The sequence below is a fragment of the Pleurodeles waltl genome, chromosome 10, assembly GCF_031143425.1.
Source record: "Pleurodeles waltl isolate 20211129_DDA chromosome 10, aPleWal1.hap1.20221129, whole genome shotgun sequence".
Lineage (NCBI taxonomy): Eukaryota > Metazoa > Chordata > Amphibia > Caudata > Salamandridae > Pleurodeles > Pleurodeles waltl.
This window is the reverse complement of record NC_090449.1, coordinates 13,800,494-13,823,943: the sequence shown is the minus strand read 5'-3', so window position 1 is coordinate 13,823,943 and position 23,450 is coordinate 13,800,494. Positions and strand designations below refer to the sequence as shown.

At 47.4% G+C, this 23,450-nt stretch overlaps 1 protein-coding gene across 2 annotated transcripts in view; it reads left to right on the top strand.

Moving 5' to 3' along the window:
- The window catches only part of PNCK (pregnancy up-regulated nonubiquitous CaM kinase), a 223,459-nt gene that overhangs the window by 60,071 nt on the left and 139,938 nt on the right, over positions 1 to 23,450 (top strand). For both annotated transcript variants that reach the window (XM_069209409.1, XM_069209411.1), the window contains exon 2: positions 17,544 to 17,654. The gene's annotated coding sequence lies outside the window, so the exon portion shown is untranslated. The remainder of the gene's footprint in view (positions 1 to 17,543; positions 17,655 to 23,450) is intronic.

Here is a 23,450-nt window from a genome sequence, read left to right as displayed (position 1 = left end):
CATCTCTTCACTAGCACAAAAGCCATCTTTTCACTGGAACTGGCACCATCTTTTTTATTAAGACTGTGGCCATCTTTTCACTAGCATAACAGCCATCTTTTCGCTAGGAATGCGGATATCTTTTCACTACCAGGACAGACATCTTTTCATTAGGACTGACGCCATCTTTTCACTAGGACTGCAGCCATCTCTTCACTAGCACAACAGCCATCTTTTCACTAGGACTGACACCATCTTTTTTATTAGGCCTGTGGCCATCTTTTCACTAGCACAACAGCCATCTTTTCGCTAGGACTGCGGACATCTTTTCACTAGGACTGCAGCCATATTTTCACTACCACAACAGTCATCTTTTCATTAGGAATGACGCCATCTTTTTTATTAGGACTGTGGCCATCTTTTCACTAGCACAACAGCCATTTTTTCGCTAGGACTGCGGCCATCTTTTCACTAGGACTGCGGCCATCTTTTCACTAGGACTGCAGCCATCTCTTCACTAGCACAACAGCCATCTTTTCACTAGGACTGCAGCCATCTTTTCACTAGCACAACAGTCATCTTTTCACAAGGTCTGTGACCATCTTTCCACAAGCAGAACAGCCATATTTTCAAAAGGACTGTGGCCATCCTTTCGTTAGTTCTACAGCCATCTTTTTTATTAGGACTGTGGCCATCTTTTCATTAGGACTGTGGCCATCTTTTCATTAGCAGGACAGCCATCTCTTTTATTAGGACTGTGACCATCTTTTCACTAGCACAACATCCATCTTTTCATTAGGACTGTGACCATCTTTCACTAGGATTGTGGCCATCTTTTCACTAGGACTGTGGCCATCTTTTCGTTAGTTCTACAGCCATTTTTTCACTAGGACAACCATCTTTTCACCACGATGACAAACATCTTTCCACTAGGACGACAACCATCTTTTCACTAGCACGACAGCCACCTTTTCACTAGGACTGTGGTGCTCTTTTCGTTAGTTTTATAGCCATCTTTTCACTAGGACTGTGGCCATCTTTATCTAGCACAACAGCCATCTTTTCATTAGGACTTTGGCCATCTTTTCACTAGCATGACAGCCATCTTTTCACTAGGACTGCGGCCATCCTTTTTATTAGGACTGTGACCATCTTTTCACTAGCATGACCGCCATCTTTTTTATTAGGACATTGACCATCTTTTCACTAGCACAACAGCCATCTTTTCACTAGGACTGTGGCCACCTTTTCACTAGGACTTCAGTCATCTTTTCACTAGGACTGCAGTCATCTCTTCACTAGCATGACAGCCATCTTTTCACTAGGACTTCAGCCATCATTTCACTAGGACAACAGCCATATTTTTACTAGGTCTGTGACCATCTTTTCACTAGCACGACAGCCATCTTTTCACTAGGACTGTTGCCATCCCTTAGTTAGTTCTACAGCCATCTTTTTTATTAGGACTGCGACTGTCTTTTCATTAGGACCATGGCCATCTTTTCATTAGCACGACAGCCATCTTTTTTTATTAGGACTGTGGCCATCTTTTCACTAGCACGACATCCATCTTTTCACTAGGACTGACGCCATCTTTTTATTAGAATTGTGGCCATCTTTTCGCTAGGATTGCGGCCATCTTTTGCTAGGACTGCGGCCATCTTTTCACTAGGACTGCAGCCATCTCTTCACTAGCACGACAGCCATCTTTTCACTAGGACTGATGCCATCTTTTTTATTAGGACTGTGGCCATCTTTTCACTAGCACAACAGCCATCTTTTCACTAGGACTGCGGACATCTTTTCACTGGGATTGCAGCCATCTTTTTACTAGGACTGCGGCCATCTCTTCACTAGCACAAAAGCCATCTTTTCACTGGAACTGGCGCCATCTTTTTTATTAAGACTGTGGCCATCTTTTCACTAGCATAACAGCCATCTTTTCGCTAGGAATGCGGATATCTTTTCACTACCAGGACAGACATCTTTTCATTAGGACTGACGCCATCTTTTCACTAGGACTGCAGCCATCTCTTCACTAGCACAACAGCCATCTTTTCACTAGGACTGACACCATCTTTTTTATTAGGCCTGTGGCCATCTTTTCACTAGCACAACAGCCATCTTTTCGCTAGGACTGCGGCCATCTTTTCACTAGGACTGCAGCCATATTTTCACTACCACAACAGTCATCTTTTCATTAGGAATGACGCCATCTTTTTTATTAGGACTGTGGCCATCTTTTCACTAGCACAACAGCCATTTTTTCGCTAGGACTGCGGCCATCTTTTCACTAGGACTGCGGCCATCTTTTCACTAGGACTGCAGCCATCTCTTCACTAGCACAACAGCCATCTTTTCACTAGGACTGACGCCATCTTTTTTTATTAGGACTGTGGCTATCTTTTCACTGGCACAACAGCTATCTTTTTACCAGGACTGCAGCCATCTTTTCACTAGGACTGCAGCCATCTCGTCACTAGCACAACAGCCATCTTTTCACTAGGACTGCAGCCATCTTTTCACTAGCACAACAGTCATCTTTTCACAAGGTCTGTGACCATCTTTCCACAAGCACAACAGCCATATTTTCAATAGGACTGTGGCCATCCTTTCGTTAGTTCTACAGCCATCTTTTTTATTAGGACTGTGGCCATCTTTTCATTAGGACTGTGGCCATCTTTTCATTAGCAGGACAGCCATCTCTTTTATTAGGACTGTGACCATCTTTTCACTAGCACGACATCCATCTTTTCATTAGGACTGTGACCATCTTTCACTAGGATTGTGGCCATCTTTTCACTAGGACTGTGGCCATCTTTTCGTTAGTTCTACAGCCATTTTTTCACTAGGACAACCATCTTTTCACCACGATGACAAACATCTTTCCACTAGGACGACAACCATCTTTTCACTAGCACGACAGCCACCTTTTCACTAGGACTGTGGTGCTCTTTTCGTTAGTTTTATAGCCATCTTTTCACTAGGACTGTGGCCATCTTTATCTAGCACAACAGCCATCTTTTCATTAGGACTTTGGCCATCTTTTCACTAGCATGACAGCCATCTTTTCACTAGGACTGCGGCCATCCTTTTTATTAGGACTGTGACCATCTTTTCACTAGCATGACCGCCATCTTTTTTATTAGGACATTGACCATCTTTTCTCTAGCACAACAGCCATCTTTTCACTAGGACTGTGGCCACCTTTTCACTAGGACTTCGGTCATCTTTTCACTAGGACTGCAGTCATCTCTTCACTAGCATGACAGCCATCTTTTCACTAGGACTTCAGCCATCATTTCACTAGGACAACAGCCATATTTTTACTAGGTCTGTGACCATCTTTTCACTAGCACGACAGCCATCTTTTCACTAGGACTGTTGCCATCCCTTAGTTAGTTCTACAGACATCTTTTTTATTAGGACTGCGACTGTCTTTTCATTAGGACCATGGCCATCTTTTCATTAGCACGACAGCCATCTTTTTTATTAGGACTGTGGCCATCTTTTCACTAGCACGACATCCATCTTTTCACTAGGACTGACGCCATCTTTTTATTAGAATTGTGGCCATCTTTTCGCTAGGATTGCGGCCATCTTTTGCTAGGACTGCGGCCATCTTTTCACTAGGACTGCAGCCATCTCTTCACTAGCACGACAGCCATCTTTTCACTAGGACTGATGCCATCTTTTTTATTAGGACTGTGGCCATCTTTTCACTAGCACAACAGCCATCTTTTCACTAGGACTGTGGACATCTTTTCACTGGGATTGCAGCCATCTTTTTACTAGGACTGCGGCCATCTCTTCACTAGCACAACAGCCATCTTTTCACTGGAACTGGCGCCATCTTTTTTATTAGGACTGTGGCCATCTTTTCACTAGCACAACAGCCATCTTTTCCCTAGGAATGCGGCCATCTTTTCACTACCAGGACAGCCATCTTTTCATTAGGACTGATGCCATCTTTTCACTAGGACTGCAGCCATCTCTTCACTAGCACAACAGCCATCTTTTCACTAGGACTGACACCATCTTTTTTATTAGGCCTGTGGCCATCTTTTCACTAGCACAACAGTCATCTTTTCACTAGGACTGCGGCCATCTTTTCACTAGGACTGTGGCCATCTTTTCACTACCACGACAGCCATCTTTTCATTAGGACTGATGCCATCTTTTTTATTAGGACTGTGGCCATCTTTTCACTAGCACACCAGCCATCTTTTCGCTAGGACTGCGGCCATCTTTTTGCTAGGACTGCCGCCATCTCTTCACTAGCACGACAGCCATCTTTTCACTGGGACTGACGCCATCTTTTTTATTAGGACTGTGGCCATCTTTCCACTAGCACAACAGCCATCTTTTCGCTAGGACTGCGGCCATCTTTTCACTAGGACTGCGGCCATCTTTTCACTACCACGACAGTCATTTTTTCATTAGGAATGACGCCATCTTTTTTATTAGGACTGTGGCCATCTTTTCACTAGCACAATAGCCATTTTTTCGCTAGGACTGCGGCCAACTTTTCACTAGGACTGCGGCCATCTTTTCACTAGGACTGCAGCCATCTCTTCACTAGCACGACAGCCATCTTTTCATTAGGACTGACGCCATCCTTTTTATTAGGACTGTGACCATATTTTCACTAGCACAACAGCCATTTTTTTGCTAGTACTGCAGCCATCTTTTCACTAGGACTGCGGCCATCTTTTCACTAGGACTGCAGCCATATCTTCACTAGCACGAGAGCCATCTTTTCACTAGGACTGACGCCATCTTTTTTATTAGTACTGTGGCCATCTTTTCACTAGCACAACAGCCATCTTTTCACCAGGACTGCAGCCATTTTTTCACTAGGACTGCAGCCATCTTGTCACTAGCACAACAGCCATCTTTTCACTAGGACTGCAGCCATCTTTTCACTAGCACAACAGCCATCTTTTCACAGCGTCTCTGACCATCTTTTCACTAGCACAACAGCCATATTTTTAATAGGACTGCGGCCATCTTTTCACTAGGACTGCAGCCATCTCTGCACTAGCACGACAGCCATCTTTTCACTAGGACTGACGCCATCTTTTTTATTACGATTGTGGCCATCTTTTCACTAGCACAACAGCCATCTTTTCACCAGGACTGCAGCCATATTTTCACTAAGACTGCAGCTATCTCGTCACTAGCACAACAGCCATCTTTTCACTAGGACTGCAGCCATCTTTTCACTAGCACAACAGCCATCTTTTCACAAGGTCTGTGACCATCTTTTCACTAGCACAACAGCCATATTTTCAATAGGACTGTGGCCATCCTTTCGTTAGTTCTACAGCCATCTTTTTTATTAGGACTGTGACCATCTTTTCATTAGGACTGTGGCCATCTTTTGATTAGCAGGACAGCCATCTTTTTTATTAGGACTGTGACCATCTTTTCACTAGCACGACATCCATCTTTTCATTAGGACTGTGACCATCTTTCACTAGGATTGTGGCCATCTTTTCACTAGGACTGTGGCCATCTTTTCGTTAGTTCTACAGCCATTTTTTCACTAGGACAGCCATCTTTTCACCAGGATGAAAACATCTTTCCACTAGGACGACAACCATCTTTTTACCAGCACAACAGCCACCTTTTCACTAGGACTGTGGTGCTCTTTTCGTTAGTTCTACAGCCATCTTTTCACTAGGACTGTGGCCTCTTTCAACTAGCATAACAGCCATCTTTTCATTAGGACTGTGGCCTCTTTTCACTAGCATGACAGCCATCTTTTCACTAGGACTGCGGCCATGTTTTCACTAGGACTGCAGCCATCTCTTTGCTGGCACGACAGCCATCTTTTCACTAGGACTGACACCATCCTTTTTATTAGGACTGTGACCATCTTTTCACTAGCATGACCACCTTTTATTTTATTAGGACCTTGACCATCTTTTCACTAGCACAACAGCCATCTTTTCACTAGGACTGTGACCACCTTTTCACTAGGACTGCGGTCATCTTTTCACTAGGACTGCAGTCATCTCTTCACTAGCATGACAGCCATCTTTTCACTAGGACTTCAGCCAACATTTCACTAGCACAACAGACATCTTTTTACTAGGTCTGTGACCATCTTTTCACTAGCACAACAGCCATCTTTTCACTAGGACTGTTGCCATCCCTTCGTTAGTTCTACAGCCATCTTTTTTATTAGGACTGTGACTGTCTTTTCATTAGGACCATGGGCATCTTTTCTTTAGCACGACAGCCATCTTTTTTATTAGGACTGTGACCATCTTTTCACTAGCACGACATCCATCTTTTCATTAGGACTGTGACCATCTTTTCACTAGGACTGTGGCGATATTTTCACTATGACTGTGGCCATTTTTCATTAGTTCTGCAGGCATTTTTTCACTAGGACGACAACCATCTTTTCACTAGGACGACAACCATCTTTTCACTAGCACAACAGCCGTCTTTTCACTAGGACTGTGACCCTCTTTTCGTTAGTTCTACAGCCATCTTTTCACTAGGACTGTGGCCATAAGTTCACTAGGATGACAAGCATCTTTTCACTAGGACGACAACCATATGTTAGGAAAACAAACATATTTTCATTAGAACTGTGACCATCTTTTTATTACTTCTACCATCATCGTTTCACTAGGGTGACAACGATCTTTTCATTCGGAAGGTGGCCATCTTTTCACTAGGATGACAACCATATTTTCACTAGGACTGTGCCCATCTTTTCACTAGAACAACAGCCATCTTTTCACTAGGACAGCAGCCATCTTTTCACTAGGACTGCAGCCATCTTTTCACTAGCACGACAGCCATATTTTCACTAGGACTGTGGCCATCTTTTCACTAAGACTTTAGCCATCTTTTCAATAGCATAACAGCCATATTTTCAATAGCACAACAGCCATATTTTCACTAGGACTGTGGCCATCTTTTCACCATTACTTCAGCCATCTTTTCATTAGGAGGGTGGACATCTTTTCATCAGCACTGCAACCATCTTTCCATTAGGGCAGTGGCCATTTTTTCACCAGTACTGCAGCCATGTTTTTGCTACTACAGTGGCCATCTTTTCACCAGTAGTGCAGCCATCTTTTCATTAGGGTAGTGGCCATCTTTTCACCACTACAGCAGCCATCTTTTCATTGGGACGGTGGCCATCTTTTCACCAGTTGTGCAGCCATCTTTTTACTAGGATGGTGGCCATCTTTTCACCAGTACTGCAGCCATCTTTTCATTGGGACAGTGGCCATCTTTTCACCAGTACTGCAGCCATCTTTTCATTAAGGCGGTGGCCATCTTTTCACCAGTACTGCAGCCATCTTTTCACAAGGGCAGTGGTCATCTTTTCACCATTACTGCAGCCATCTTTTCACTAGGATGGTGGCCATCTTTTTACCAGTACTGCAGCCATCTTTTCACTAGGACGGTGGCCATCTATTCACCAGTACTGCAGCCATCTTTTCATTGGGACGGTGGCCATCTTTTCACCAGTAGTGCAGCCATCTTTTCACTAGGACAGTGGCCATCTTTTCACCAGTACTGCAGCCATCTTTTCATTAAGGCGGTGGCCATCTTTTCACCAGTACTGCACCCATCTTTTCACTAGGACGGTGGCCATCTTTTCACCAGTACTGCAGCCATCTTTTCACTGGGACGGTGGCCAGCTTTTCACCAGTACTGCAGCCATCTTTCCACTAAGGCGGTGGCCCTCTTTTCACCAGTACTGCAGCCATCTTTTCACTAGGACGGTGGCCATCTTTTCACCAGTACTGCAGCCATCTTTTCACTAGGACGGTGGCCATCTTTTCACCAGTACTGCAGCCATCTTTCCACTAAGGCGGTGGCCCTCTTTTCACCAGTACTGCAGCCATCTTTTCACTAGGACGGTGGCCATCTTTTCACCAGTACTGCAGCCATCTTTTCACTAGGACGGTGGCCATCTTTTCGCCAGTACTGCAGCCATCTTTCCACTAAGGCGGTGGCCCTCTTTTCACCAGTACTGAGCCAACTTTTCACTAGTACGGTGGCCATCTTTCTTCTGGTTCACCAAACAGGTCCTGCAGTGGAAGGCAGACGGGCTCATGCAGGAGACAGTTAACTAAGGTCCCCAGGGCAGCCGTGGCTCGTGCAGCTCCTGGGTCGGCCTCTATGCGCTTGTCCAATCGAAGCAGCAGAATGCTGAGAGGAGGGTGAGGGTTCTAGAAGGAAGCCTAGACTAGCACTGCTTAGGTCCGGTGGGACAATCCGTGAGGACGGGGAGCTTGGACCCCGGAAGTGAAATGGGAGCTCAGAACATTAGTTAAGAATTAAAAGAACTCCAGCTCAGCTGTGCAACGACAGAGAGTGAACACACCTGAAAGGTGAATGGTACATTGCATGTGACACTACGTGTCAAAAACTGTCACTATGAGTGGGTGTCACACAACTGTCAAATGTGAAAATTAATACAAACCATGAAAAAAATATTGCCTCGATTCACAAGTCTGGCTCTGGGTGAGCGGGGAGTGGCGAGACCTGCTGGGAATTAAGCACGTGCAAGAAGGGGTCTGGTTTTCCCGGTGTGGCCGTCGAGGACTGTAGGGTACAGAATAAATGTATTTTACTGTTCATTGAGGGCTTACGGCCAATGAATTAAGTATTTATTGAAAGTCTCGTCGGCGCTTGTCCAGCGCTGGATGCAGAGGTAACTGCTGTTTCTGGTACTTTGGTTACCCAAGGAACAGGTGATGCCTCAAAGAGCCTCTGCTCCTTTTCACCTGAAGAAATAAGTGTGAGAGGGCAGTTATCTCCTAAGAAGTTACTAGAAGGAAAAAGCCTTTGCGCTTAAAAACCTCCAGGGCAAGTGTGGCACACGGTTCAGCAGGAGTTTTTTCACAGATAAGTTCCAGGTACTAAACACTAGGCGTGGGCGGTGAGCTCCTCTGGCGGATCTAACGGAGTTTTTGGCACTCACAGCGTGGAGTTCAGACAAAACCTCTGCTAGCCGTGGCAGCGGAGCGGAGCTCACCAAGTGCGCACTGCAGCCGAGTTATGGGTCACACAGCGCAAGCGCAAACAGTCTACACCTGCCTCAGCTCGGGATCCAGTCCTCCTTCCGCCAGCAGCCCGGGCGCAGAGGGCAGAGGGAGGCGGAGAGCCAGGCCACTGGGAACGAGGAGTTGTGGACCCCCTGGAGGACCCAGGTAAGACCTCGTTTTTTAAAACATTTGTGCACAGTGGTGCACAAGAGGGCTGAAATGTCAGCTTTAGCTGCCTACGTCCCCAGCCTCAATTCAGGCCGATCTCAGAAGCACTGCACACGTGGCAGGTCATTGCGCAAGAGGCCTGGGCAGGCTGGTGCACAAGAGGCCTGAGACTGCAGCTTCCACTGGCCCGACCCTGCCTAGCGCTTCCAAGATCAGGCCCATTTAGGACAGATTGCCACTAGGGCAGGCAGAAGAGGCACTCTGCCACTCACGGAACTCTGCCTCTGCGTATTTCCACTGAGTTGTACATCAACTCAGTGGAATGCCGTGGAGTGGAACTCCGTGAACTCTGCCCAGGCCTAAAAATACCCCTGAATGTAGAGCTATACAGGACCTGGGGCAATCAGGCGAATCCAGCAGGGAATCTACAGCCAAGAAAACTAACAAAAAACACAGGGACTTGTGCGATTTGCTGTTGTCAGGACCTTTCACAGTGGCAGACAGGACATGAGAAGAACAGGAATAGGAAAAGGACCACAGGAAGTACAAATGCCACCTTGGATTTGGAATTCCCCCTGTGCTCCATATAAGGTTGTGAAGGTGACCATCTTGGATCGAGCTCAAAACTCCAGTTTCACTGAGTGGTTCGAAATGTCACTGTTTCTTTGTGTTGCTACTAGCCTCCAGATCTCCCCTTGCCCCTTAAGGAAGTGAGCACAGACCAGAGCTGCCTGAGTCCCGAACCCCTGAACAAATGCCCTGGGGCTCAAACATTTACTTAGGGTGGTTGTGTTTCTTATCCACCTGACATGGGCCATTCAATATCCCTGCATCCTTTTCTGAAATCAGGACCAGCAAGATAGACTCCTGCCTTCGCTAGTAGAAACCGACTTGTTACATCACTTCTGCCTCTGCCAGAAGCATTGTGGGTGATTACGGTCAATCATAAAATAAAGTAGGCATCGCTATAGACTCCTCCCGTTAAGGACAGTGGAAAGTTCTTGATTAGTGTGTGCCCACGTGCAGCTGGGATGAAAAAGGGGGCTCTTTCACCCAGTCTACCAGTGGTCAAAGTGGCTAGATCTGGACACTTCCTTGGAAGGCACCATATTTTGGAGAGATTCTCTCACTGCCACGTATGGATTTGGAGGGACCTGATCCCTGGCCATCTGTTGAATCTTTCAGAGGGACCATTCTATTGAGGATGATAACTAGGATTTACCGCTCTAGCGACGGTGTCAAGTATAGCTCTAGCTGGTGGTCAAGATAAGACTCTGCAGAATTTAAGCATCTGACTTTGAGTACTAAACCAGAGCTAGGTGGCAACATTATAGATGCAGATCAAAGTTTTAGAAATTCAATTACCACCTCATGAGATCAAACTGTTCCTTAAATGAAAAGTGCAAACACCAGGCCCAAGAGGCCGGGACTCTGGTTCGATTCCCAGTTGTGAGAGCTAAAAAAAGAATTGTATAATTCTAGAAAGAAAATGGAGAAAGACATATGATACTGCTAGTAAAAGAGAATACAGGACAGCAACTAAGAATTGCCATTATGCTACTAGAAGAACGCAGACCGCCTTCTTTGCTCAGAAAATTGATAACGCTGCCAATGCAGTAAAATAGGTTTTTTCCATAGTTAGGACAATGATTGATCCTGGGGGAAGAATCCAGCAGTGACGCTGTCAGCCGCCCGCTGTGATGAACTAGGCAATTTCTTTCTTAAGAAAATATCAGGTATTTAAACTTCCTTCCCTGAGCAGGGGCAGTTCCTCCTTTGGATGACATATGGATTCAGTCTGAAGCCCTGAATGGCATTCTTTGTTGCTAGTAGGAGTGAATGACTTAGCTGTCCTTGTCAGTAGGAGGAAATCTGGCTCATGTGGGACCCCGCGCCCCTACACGTGACAGCAGGAGATTATTAGTCCTTGTCTAATTGAGATTTTAGATAGCTCCCTTATGCCTGGTACCTAATGCCTGGAAGCGCCTGGATACTCTCATGGGTGACAAGAAGCACTCTACAAATCTACTGATTGATTGATTGATTGATTGGAAACATACATTGGTTAAACCTCCATTGAAAAGATGTTCCTTGGAACCATTAGAGGTGTAAAATTATAGACTTAGGGCCATATGTACGAACACATTTTCCCATAGACACAGAATGGGTAAAACCGTTTGCTATATCTGGCCCTTACTTCCTTACTTCATTTCTTGGGAAAGCTTGCAGACGAACATGTCAACAAGCCATTGATTGACTTTTTTGAAGGCACAATCTTCTTCACTCCTCTGATGCAAGCTTCTGGCCAGGCTATGGTACTGAGTCCGTCCTCTTAGCGGTGGACGAGGATCTCTAAATGACATTGGATCAAGTCAGGGCTGCGTGCTGACGCTTAGTGCTGTGTTTGACATGGTATCACGCACAATCTTGCTTGAGAGGACACATGGTGGAGGGGTGACACAGGTGCCCTGGAAATGGCGTGGTTCCTTTCTGGAGGGTCAGTGTTTTCAGGTTTACGATAAACCTTTTTATTTGGACTCCTTGCCTCTCAAGTGTGGAGTACCTTAAAGCCTTTCATTGAACCCCGTTTGTTTAATATTTATGTTCACCCGCAGGCAGATATTGCTCAAACTTTTGGTCTTTCACGGGTCTTCTATCACACAATGATCATATCTCTGGCCCTAGAACCACAGTCAAAGGCAGACCTTCTCTTACAGCAGCAGCTAAGTGGATGGATCATTGCTGTTTAAACTTAATGGTGACAAAACCGAAGCTATAGTAGTAGATAGTAGCAACTAACTTCATCTGTTGGACTCAGGACTTTTGTCCTGAAACCTTTGGTCCTCAGCCCCAACCCACATCTGCTGCTAAGGATTTAGGATTTTTGATAGATAACAAGATGTCATTTGAGATGCAGGTGAGGAAATTGGCCGCAGGTTGTTTTGGCACATTGAGATCCATCAAAAAGGATCTGGAATATTTACCAATATCTACCCAGGGACTGTAGTCCAGGCCCTGTTAGCATCTTCCCGGACTATGGTAGTGGAGTGCACCTGGGGATCCCTCACTGTGTGCTGGACGGACTGGCGATTCTTCAGGATGCTGCAGGGCGCTCTTGGTCAAGTCGCTGTAACATCAATTCCTTTCAGCGTCTCTGATCTAAATTCTTTGGCTCCCTTTAAAAGCGAATCCAATTTAAACCTCTGTGTCTTGTGTTTTAACATTTAAACAATAAGGGTCCCATCATGCTGTGACATCTCTGAGATCTTCAGCCTCCCACCTGGCAATGATGTGCAGAATCCGGAGAAGTAGACCTGGTGGTTGGTCCTTTCCCTTTCTGGCTTCTAAATTATGGGACTCACTTCCATTTCTGCTGCAGAACGCCTCGCGTGAGCTCGATTTTAGGAAATCTTTCAAGGCCTGGCTGTTGAGTGTTGGTCTTCAAAGTCTTCTTAGCGCTGGGAGGCCTGAATGGGCATCCATGCGCTCTATAGGTCACAGTACAATTCAATGCAATGTCTAATTCTCTAAAGTGACAATGAATTTATAGCAGTTGATGGCCAAAGGAATCTGTGCAAAAAACACGTTTCAGCCACTTTGTGATGCTGAGCTATCTGGACTTCAGCCCTCACCTGAAGGTGCAGTTAAAGTCAGGACTGGATCACATCTACCATTAGGAACGCATCCACTGGTGGGCAGATCAGTTCTGGATGATTTCATGATTGGCTCTAATGGGGGTGTCTGTGCAGTGATTTTGTTGTATCTATCAGTAGGTTTTTTTCCACCATTGAATATCGCCTCCTTCTTGCCAGAGTAACACGCCTCTCCCTTGGTGGCATGGGCCTGAAATGGAGTAAGCACCTTTTAAAAGGTAGATGACAGTAAACCCAGGTTATGCCTGCTCGCTTATAATCCCACAGCCGGTGGCGTAACAAAACTTGAGGGGCCCCCGCTGCAAGGTACATGGAGGTGTCCCCTCCGGACTCAATCAGGAGCTCTCAGGCTAGGGTATTGTGCTGATGGGGTCCCCAAGAGCTCGGGCCCCGCCCCGGGGGGGCTGTGAAAGCCTATGTTATGCCAGTGTCCAAAGCTGGGCTTTAGGGTGGTCCTTAGGGTTCTGCTTTATCCCCATCCTTTCTTTTTATCTGCACGGCTGCCCTCTGGTTGGCGTCTGCAGCAGTTTTAGCTGACTGGCATTTACTCTGGTGATACCTAGGTCTACCTTAAGTTTCAGAGGAAGTCCGAATTTAGCGAAATTCTGCCAGTCACCAATGAGCTTCTGAAATGTGTGCGAGATTTGGCATCCCCTGGTGCCATTTTCAAATGTGGGCAGTTGCAGGTGGTCGTAAGCGGTCAGAAGGCTTCTTCTTAAGTAAATTTGCTGCTACTCAAGTAGATTTTCTACTCGACTGGCAGCCAAATCAACTCGAATAGCCACACGCTCTTGCACACAGCATGGTGCCATTCGTACTGATTTTTCAGCGCTGCTTATGCTTCTGGTTTCTGAACTGCAGCACAACGTGCAAATTTATGTCTGTTGGCGGAACTCCACGGAATCTTGTGGAGTTTTTATATAACTCCACGGAATTCCACAGAGTGAAACTCCACAAGTTCCGACCACCCCTACTCTGGGGACTATAGAGAGCTTTTCTTTACTGAACTGTCATGGTTAGCAAAGCCTTGGCTCAATCACAGCTTGACTTCAGAAATGCCATTTATTTGAGTTTGCTGAAAAAAGCAAGCATGAAGCTTCAGCATATTCCAGACACCACAACGGAAATGTTTTTGGGATTGAAGAAATGTGATGACATGCCTGAATGTCTCCCCCAGCTTCAGGGGTTACCTGTATGCAGCTGAGTCCGCTTCAAAGGGGCATCTCTGATGCATCGGCTCATTTGTACCCCAAAAATAAAAAATATATATCATTCAGTAAAACATTACCTAACATATTAAATCACTCATTACATCTTCTGTGACATCATTAAGAATATCAGTGCAACATTTACAATGAAATTATTGATGACAAAACAGTGCATGGCGAGGGCGCCAGTTATAGTTGCCTTAGGGCACGGTACAATTACTTGAGATAACGATAACTGGTGAATTTCAGTGGTTTTGTATGTTTAAAACACTACTTTGTCACTGAAATTTTCACCTAACTATAAAAAAAAATCAGTGAATTTCTATGGTTTTTGTAATGTAAAGTAAGATATTAATAATTAGAATTCCTAACTATAACGTCATATCTACCTTTGCTTTTTTCAGTGAATATTTATGATTTTTCTCATGTAAAGTGAGATATAATTACAATAGCTAACTATAGCATCACTTTTACCTTTGTTTTTTTTTCAGTGAAAATATATACATATTCATAAAGTCCCCAGTGACACTGGGTCTGTTCAGTGGCAGCTCGCGGTGTGCAGAAGGGGTGGGGCACCGCGCAGGAAGGGGGGAAATAGGGAAATTAAACATTTAATGAATTAAAACAAATAAACATTTACTTTCTCACCGTCGCCCCGCTCCTCTCCTCTCCTCTGCCAGCTTCAGGCAGGCACAGGCTCACAGGCTATCAATTCTGACGCTGCGGACTGGCTGGGAGCGCCCCGGCCAAACACACATGCGCTCTGAGGGGGAGTGCTGAGCACCCCCCTCACTGCTCCACAACCCCGTTGCCCTGCCCCTTTTACTAAAAAAAACAATAATAAACATAGTTTATAATAGTTTTTTAGTAAAAGGTTTGCAGCTGCCGCTGCTGGCAGGGCGAGGGGGTGTGTGATGCTCCTCCGCCCAAATGGAGAAGCCACCCCTGGATCTGTTGTTAAACCAGGTCTCCTCACAGGGCCCAACTGTAAAAGTTTTAAATGTTTGAAAAGACTCCACAAACCTCTTGGTGTTCCTTATTGTATGTGGTAATGCAACCTGGTGTTTCCGCCATCAGCTGCGACTCTATCCCTGTGTAAGCATTTGTTGTTGAAATGCTCTGTTGTGTACAGGTGAATAAACACATAAATAACACGCTTAAATGCAACTTAAGCAGAAGCGAAAATGCTTGCGGAGTCTCTTATGAGGTGGAGTCAAAAATGTGGCTAACATTGTGAAAGGATAGAAGCATGCAGAGGGTGCAAAAAGAACTGGTCCATTAATGCAAGGAGGGTGAGTGAAACCCAATTAAAATGAAATGGCTACTCAGAATCAACCCTTAGATCTGACCTGAGGCCCGGGTCAAGCCGTGGGACTTCTATGTGGAGGTTGCAGGCAGCTTGAGATACCTACACCAGCAGGAGGCTTCCCCTGGAATTCCTGCAATTACCGTTAGGGGCCAGATGTACGCAGGGTCGGTTTTGCGATTACCAAATAGCTAATTTTTGTGATTGGCTATTTGGTAATCACAAACACCCATGTATGAAAGTGGGCTTTACACTTCCTGCGAGATCCAGTGGGCCCCAAATAGACCTACCTCATTTACTATTTGTGATGTAGGTCTCGGTTTGTGGCCCATGGGGAATCACAAAAACCACATGGATGGTGGCCTCATGGGTTCAGCAGACCACCACGTCTGTGATTGCTTTTAAATAAAGCAATCTTTTTTTTTGTAGTGCAGCCCTTTTTCCTTAAAGGAAAACGGGATGCGATTCACAAAGAAAAATGAAGGTACCACTGCCTGCTTTAAAAAATTTTTTTTACAAACATTCTCAAAGGGGAAGGGGTCCCTTGGGGACTCCTCCCCAATTGCAAGTGGGTTACCACCTACTTGAAGTAGGTGGTAAAATGTGAATGTTTTGCTACCGCATGTTGGTCGCAGAACATTCACACATACCACTGCGATTTGGTATTAGGAAGGGGCGCACTAAACATGCCCCTTCCTAATACTGACTCTTAACCCCAATTTACGATTCAGTAATAGGTTACAGAATCACAAATAGCACTTTATACTTTAAAAAATGCTTTTTGTGGTCGAAAAGGACTCATTCTGGAATTGGGCTGCTTGAGACCTCAAAAACGATTGGCAGAGGTGGCCCTAGATCTCTTGAAATAGGAAATAGTTGTGCAGACCTGGATTTACCTGGTGGGATCCAACCCTGGATTTCAGCTTATGTGGATGTTAACACATGTTCTCTGTTCTAAGTAGGTAGTAAATGTCTGCAAGGACTCGTGGGCGGGAAAGAGGGGTCTGAGGGTGACTGGCAGATACGTGGGGAAAAAGTTGGCTGGCATTTCAGGGCCCATTGGAAAAAGGTTCTGAGAACGGGGACGAGCTGCAATACAGGTGGGCCTGAGCGTAGTTTGCGGAGTTCCAATGTGTGGAACTCCTTGAAGTGATCAAAAAAGTCCTCCGCAGTACGCAGAGTCCTACAAGTGGGGGGGTGCATTAGGTAGTGCTGTTTGTCCCGTGCTGAAAAATCAGTGTAAACGGCACCATGCGCAGCGCAAGCGGGCAGTGCTTCTTTTCTGCCAATTGCGTAGATTTTCTACTCGTGCGGCAGCTTCCTCAACGGGAACGGAAGGCTTCTCAACGCAAGAGGTAGCGACCGCCCTTGTTGCGAAAACTCTCTGGAAGGCGATCTGGAATAAGATTTTCCTCACTCGGGCTCGCCAACGAGCGCGAAAGAGGAAACAACTCCACTCCGTGGAGTTTTTCAGGACTCCACGCTCTAAGCGGAGTGCAGAATGGGAAAAACTCTGCAAACTCTGCGAGCGGAGTTTACCGCCCACCCCTAAATGCAGGCCAGTTCCTGAAGCAGGTTTAAAGATGCGGTTTTCCCGGTGGTGAAAATGCGTGCGGTATTCCAGCTCCTGGAAGCCCCGGGTGTGGGGATACCAGTCCACTGATAATAGTATGGGGTGGAATTCTATACGGAAATTCCATTCCCCAAAACTTGGGATAGGACAAAACCCTGCAGTTCAGTTACTGCACAAAGGTCCTGGCAGGACCCCTCGTGGCAGCCGCCAGAACTGACATCAGTGGCTTCAGTTGTACAAACAGATCACTTCCAGAAGTCGGTGTGTGTGATATAAGGCGGGTTATAATAACTGCCTTCCTTGTATACAGCAGCTGTTCCAAAGATACAAAGGGTGCCCCTTTCACCGTCTCTGGGCTCCTCTCCCAACTTTGTTCTAGGTTGCCCCAGGGCAATTCTTGGCATGAACCAGAACTTGAAGTTGATAAACTATCTTAATCTACAAATCAAATGTAAACGCTTTAATGTTGTGAAAGTAAGTACTAGGAACTCTTTACAACAGCGATCTAAAAGTGATTGACTGCTATTATTAAGGAGGGTCTGTAGTGGGCATTCCAAGGAAAAACTAGGACCAGGTGAAATCAACATTATGCTGGTGAAATCTGATGAATCTCCTCATTTCGTTTCACAGGTGTCCTGCAACAAGACTTGACAGCTCCAATATTGCTGGGACCTTTGTGAGGGGCCTTATCTCCCTTACCTCACCTGCAAGGAGTCATCAGCCCGGCGAGGTGCCCAGCAGGTAAAGGAACACTCCCACCCATGTGCCATGTGTGCCAACCCCCAGAACCCCAAAATTACCCACAGTGTGCCAGGGCCAGGACTGCCACACACACACACACAAACACTACCATAACCCTCTCATACACTCCCACCAATCTGCCTTCAGTGCCCCCTCCAGAAACCAAGAATTACACACAGTGTGCTAGGGCCAGGCCAGGCCTGCCACACACACACACACACCAACACTACCATAACTCTCTCATACACTCCCACCCATGAGCCATGTGTGCCTCCCCCCAGAACCCAAAAAATACCCCCAGTGTGCCAGAGCCAGGACTACCCCCTCCCCATACACACAAACACTACCATAACTTTCTCATACACTGCCACCCATGTGCCATGTGTGCCTCCCCAGAAACCAAGAATTACAAACAGTGTGCCAGGGCCGGGGCCAGGCCTGCCACACACACACACACACACTACCATAACTTTCTCATACACTCCTACTCATGTGCCATCTGTGCCCCCCTCCAGAAACCAAGAATTACACACAGTGTGCCAGGGCCAGGCCAGGCCTGACACACACCCACACACACACACAAACACTACCATAACTCTCTCATACACTCCCACCCATGTGCCATCTGTGCTTACGCCAGGAATCAAGAATTACACACAGTGTGCCAGGGCTGGGACCAGGCCTATCACACACACACACACACACACCAACACTACCATAACTCTCTCATACACCATCCCTGTGCCATCTGTGCCCCCCCTCCAGAAACCAAGAATTACCTACAGTTTATCAGGGCCAGGCCTGCTACACACACACACACACACACAAACACAAGCATAACTCTCTCACACACTCCAAACCATGTGCCATCTGTGCTTACACCAGGAATCAAGAGTTACACACAGTGTGCCAGGGCCAGGCCTGCTACACACACACACAAACACAACCATAACTCTCTCACACACTCCAACCCATGTGCCATCTGTGCTTACGCCAGGAATCAAGAATTACACACAGTGTGCCAGGGCTGGGGCCAGGCCTGCCACACACACACACACCAACACTGTCATAACTCTCTCATACACTCCCACCCATGTGCCATGTGTGCCTCTTCCCCTCGCCCCCACGAAACCAAGACTTACCTACAGTGTGCCAGGAACAGGACTGACACACACACACACTACTCTCTCATACACTCCCACCCATGTGCCATGTGTTCTCAACCCAGAAACCAAGAAGTACACACAGTGTGCCAGGGCCAAGACTGACACACACACACACACACACTACCATAACTCTCTCACACATTCCCACCCATGTGCCATGTGTGCCCCCCCAGGAACCAAGAATTACACAGTGTGTCAGGGCCAGGACTGACACACACACACACAAACACTACCACAACTCTCTCATACACTCCCACCCATGTGCCATCTGTGCCCCCCCTCAGAAACCAAGATTTACACACAGTGTGCCAGGGCCGGGGCCCGGCCTGCCACACACACACAAACACCAACACTACCGCAACTCTCTCATACACTCCCACCCATGTGCCATCTGTGACCCCCCCTCAGAAACCAAGAATTACACAGTGTGCCAGGTACGAGGCCAGGCCTGCCACACACCAACACTACCATAACTCTCTCATACACTCCCACCCATGTGCTATCTGTGCCCCCCTCCAGAAACCAAGAATTACACACAGTGTGCCTGGGCCGGGCCAGGCCTGCCACACACACACACACCCACACCAACACTACCATAACTCTCTCATACACTCCCACCCATGTCCCATAAGTGCCCCCTCCAGAAACCAAGAATTACCTACAGTGTGATAGGGCCAGGCCTGCTACACGCACACCCAAACACAACCATAACTCTCTCACACACTCCAACCCATGTGCCATCTGTGCTTTCACCAGGAATCAAGAATTACACACAGTGTGCCAGGGCCAAGACTGACACACACACACACACTACCATAACTCTCGCATACACTCCCACCCATGTGCCATCTGTGCCCCCCTCCAGAAACCAAGAATTACCTAGAGTGTGCCAGGGCCAGGCCTGCTAACACACACAAACACAACCATAACTCTCATACACACTCCCACCTATGTGCCATCTGTGCTTACGCCAGAAATCAAGAATTACACACAGTGTGCCAGGGCTGGGGCAGGCCTGCCACACACACACACACCAACACTACCATAACTCTCTCATACACTCCCACCCATGTGCCATCTGTGCTCCCCTTCCAGAAACCAAGAATTACACACAGTGTGTCAGGGCCAGGCCTGCTACACACACACACAAACACAACCATAGCTCTCTCACACACTCCCACCCTTGTGCCATCTGGGCTTACACCAGGAATCAAGAATTACACAGTGTGCCAGGGCTGGGGCCAGGCCTGACACACACACACACACACACAACAACACTGCCATAGCTCTCTCATACACTCCCACCCATGTGCCATGTGTGCCTCTTCCCCTCACCCCCGAAACCAAGACTTACCTGCAGTGTGCCAGGAACAGGACTGACACACACACACAAACTACCATAACTCTCTCATACACTCCCACCCATGTGCCATCTGTGCCCCCCTCCAGAAACCAAGAATTACCTACAGTTTGTCTGGGCCAGGACTGACACACACACACATAAACACTACCACAACTCTCTCGTACACTTCCACCCATGTGCCATCTGTGCCCCCCCTCCAGAAACCAATAATTACACACAGTGTGCCAGGGCCAGGCCAGGCCTGACACACACACACCAACACTACCATAACTCTCTCATACACTCCCATCCATGTGCCATCTGTGCCCCCCCTCGAGAAACCAAGAATTACCTACAGTTTGTCAGGGCCAGGCCTGCTACACACACACACAAACACAACCATAACTCTCTCACACACTCCCACCCGTGTGCCATCTGTGCTTATGCCAGAAACCAAGAATTACACACAGTGTACCAGGGCTGGGGCCAGGCTTACCACACACACACACACTCTCTACCATAACTCTCTCATACACTCCCACCCATGTGCTATCTGTGCCCTCCTCCAGAAACCAAGAATTACCTACAGTGTGACAGGGCCAGGCCTGCTACACACACACACACAAACACTACCACAACTCTCTCATACACTCCCACCCATGGGCCATCTGTGCTTACGCCAGGAATCAAGAATTACACACAGTGTACCAGGGCCAAGACTGACACACACACACACACACTATCATAACTCTCTCATACACTCCCACCCATGTGCCATCTGTGCTTACGCCAGGAATGAAGATTTACACGGTGTGCCAGGGCTGGGGCCAGGCCTGCCACACACACACCCCTCCCAACACTATCATAACTCTCTCATACACTTCCACCCATGTGCCATCTGTGCCCCACCTCCAGAAACCAAGAATTACCTACAGTGTGCCAGGGCCAGGACTGACACACACACACACTACTCTCTCATACACTCCCACCCATGTACCATGTGTGCTCAACCCAGAAACCAAGAATTATCTACAGTGTGCCAGGGCCAAGACTGACACTCACACGCACACACACTACTTTAACTCTCTCACACATTCCCACCCATGTGCCATGTGTGCCCCCCAGGACCCAAGAATTACACACAGTGTGTCAGGGCCAGGACTGACACACACACACACACACAAACACTACCACAACTCTCTCATACACTCCCACCCATGAGCCATTTGTGCTCACCCCAGAAACCAAGAATTACACACAGTGTGCCAGGGCTGGGGCCAGGCCTGCCACACACACACACTCTACCATAACTCTCTCATACACTCCCACCCACGTGCCATCTGTGCCCCCCTCCAGAAACCAAGAATTACCTAAAGTGTGCCAGGGCCAGGCCTGCTACACACACACACACAAACACTACCACAACTCTCTCATACACTCCCACCCATGGGCCATCTGTGCTTACACCAGGAATCAAGAATTGCACACAGTGTGCCAGGGCCAAGACTGACACACACACACACAGTACCATAACTTTCTCATAAACTCCCACCCACGTGCCATGTGTGCCTCCCACATAAACCATGAATTACCCACAGCGGGCCAGGGGCAGGACTGCGCTCACAAGTAACCACCCCCCACCCCCAAGTAGCAGATTATTCGCGCCTTGGCTGTGGGCAGCGAGCCTCTCTCTCTCACCTCTCTATCTCTCTCTTCTCTACGTCTCCTTCTTTCTCTCTCTCCTCTCGTTATCCTCTCACTCTCCCTCTCTCTCTCCCTGTCTATTTCTCTCCTTCTGCCTCTCTCTCTCTCCCTCTTCTCTCTCCTCTCTTTCTCTATCTCTCTCCCTCTTCTCTATGCTCTCTCCTCTCTGTCCCTCTTTCTCTCTCTTTTCTCTCTCTCTATCTTCTCTCGCTTTCTCCCCCTCTCTCTTTCTTTATCTCTTTCCCTCTCTCTTCTCTCTGCAAGCTCTCTTATCTACATCTCTCTTTCTCTCACTCTCTCTCTCTACCCCCCTCTATCCTCTCTCTCTCCCTCGCTCTCTCTGCCCCCTCTCTCTCTCTCTATGCTCTCTCCTCTCTGTGTCTCTTTCTCTCACTCTCTCTCTCTCTCTCTATCCTCTCTCTCCCTCGCTCTCTCTGCCCCCTCTCTCTCTCTCTATGCTCTCTCCTCTCTGTCTCTCTTTCTCTCACTCTCTCTCTCTCTCTCTATCCTCTCTCTCTCTGCCCCCTCTCTCTCTCTCTCTCTCTCTCTATGCTCTCTCCTCTCTGTCTCTCTTTCTCTCACTCTCTCTCTCTCTCTCTCTCTCTCTCTCTCTCTATCCTCTCTCTCCCTCGCTCTCTCTGCCCCCTCTCTCTCTCTCTATACTCTCTCCTCTCTGTCTCTCTTTCTCTCACTCTCTCTCTTTCTATCCTCTCTCTCTCCCTCTCTCTCTCTCTGTCCTCTCTCTGCCCCCCCTCTCTCTATGCTCTCTCCTCTATGTCTCTCTTTCTCTCTCTCTCTCTCTCTCTCTCTCTCTCTATCCTCTCTCTCTCTCTCTCTCTCTCTCCCTCGCTCTCTCTGCCCCCTCTCTCTCTCTCTATGCTCTCTCCTCTATGTCTCTCTTTATCTCTCTCTCTATATGCCCTCTCTCTCCCTCGCTCTCTCTCTCTCTCTATGCTCTCTCCTCTCTGTCTCTCTTTCTCTCACTCTCTCTCTTTCTATCCTCTCTCTCTCCCTCTCTCTCTCTCTCTGTCCTCTCTCTGCCCCCCCTCTCTCTATGCTCTCTCCTCTATGTCTCTCTTTCTCTCTCTCTCTCTCTCTATCCTCTCTCTCTCTCTCTCTCTCTCTCTCTCTCTCTCTCTCTCTCGCTCTCTCTGCCCCCTCTCTCTCTCTCTATGCTCTCTCCTCTATGTCTCTCTTTATCTCTCTCTCTCTCTATCCCCTCTCTCTCCCTCTCTCTCTTTCTGCTCTCTCTCTCTATGCTCTCTCCTCTATGTCTCTCTTTCTCTCTCTCTCTCTCTCTCTATCCTCTCTCTCTCTCTCCCTCACTCTCTCTGCCCCCCCTCTCTCTCTCTATGCCCTCTCCTCTATGTCTCTCTTTATCTCTCTCTCTCTATCCTCTCTCTCTCTCTGCTCTCTCTCTCTATGCTCTCTCCTCTATATCTCTCTTTCTCTCTCTCTCTCTCCCTCTCTCTCTCTCTCTCTCTACCCCCCCTCTCTCTCTCTCTGCTCTCTCTCTCCTTGGTAATTTCTAGTGCGTGTGATCTTTCTCAGTGATGAACGTGCTGTGCCGCTGTGTTTGCAGTA